Source organism: Callospermophilus lateralis, unplaced genomic scaffold (genome assembly GCF_048772815.1).
Source record: "Callospermophilus lateralis isolate mCalLat2 unplaced genomic scaffold, mCalLat2.hap1 Scaffold_194, whole genome shotgun sequence".
Taxonomy (NCBI): domain Eukaryota; kingdom Metazoa; phylum Chordata; class Mammalia; order Rodentia; family Sciuridae; genus Callospermophilus; species Callospermophilus lateralis.
The window spans coordinates 877,661-878,445 of record NW_027512953.1 but is presented as its reverse complement, the minus strand read 5'-3'; the positions used below and the strand labels follow the sequence as shown (position 1 = coordinate 878,445).

The 785-nt window shown below is 38.1% G+C and overlaps 1 non-coding gene across 1 annotated transcript; it reads left to right on the top strand.

Moving 5' to 3' along the window:
- The first annotated feature begins 424 nt into the window (after positions 1-424).
- On the top strand, positions 425-497 carry Trnaa-ggc (transfer RNA alanine (anticodon GGC)). Its single transcript has one exon. It is a non-coding gene; the product is annotated as a tRNA-Ala (tRNA).
- The last annotated feature ends 288 nt before the right edge of the window (positions 498-785 follow it).

The following is a 785-nucleotide window of genomic DNA, read 5'->3' as shown; positions in this document are numbered from 1 at the left end:
AAAAATTTCCTGCAACACTTTTAAATTCAAAAGTAAAAAAGATAGGAAGGAAGAATTTACAGCGGCTATGAGCAATTGGACCTTTAGACATAGTCAGGGTTTTTTACATTTCTCTTTTCCTTTCATACTATTCCATAAGCGTTTCATTGAGTCCTGTTTCCATACGTTATTCCTTTTAATAAAATGTGGATGTATCTATGGGAGAATAAAAAAACATTAAGAATGGTAATAAATGGCATTGAGTGGGTATTTGCTCCAACCCAATGACCTGTCTAAGCTCTTCTGTGTGAGTATGTGTTCCACCCTGAATGGACTCTCACTGCAATTTTATTATTATGCCTATTTAAAAAAGAAGAACATGAAGTAAAAGAGATTAAGTAACTTCTCCAACTTTACCCAATCAAAAAGGGTGGCTCTGTGGACTGGGGATGTGGCTCAGAGGTAGAGTGTCTGCCTGGCATGCATGAGGCCCTGGGTTCGATCCCCAGCACCACACATAATAATGATAATTTTTAAAAAAGAAGAGTGGATCCACTATCTGACTCCAGAACTTAGATTTCAAACAGCACTTTTCACTGTGTGCCCTGAAAGAGCATAAAAACCCAATGCCATCCATCCCTCCATTGATTCTCCCCTCAGCCTCGACTAACTACAAAGAAGCAAACACTTAGTATCAATTATCTGAGTTGTATGCCTCCAAATGTTACTTAGAACAAATGCTTCTGAGGCCCTAAGACAATTGTTGAATTACCCTGTCTTTGTGTTATACATCCTTACATGTTGAA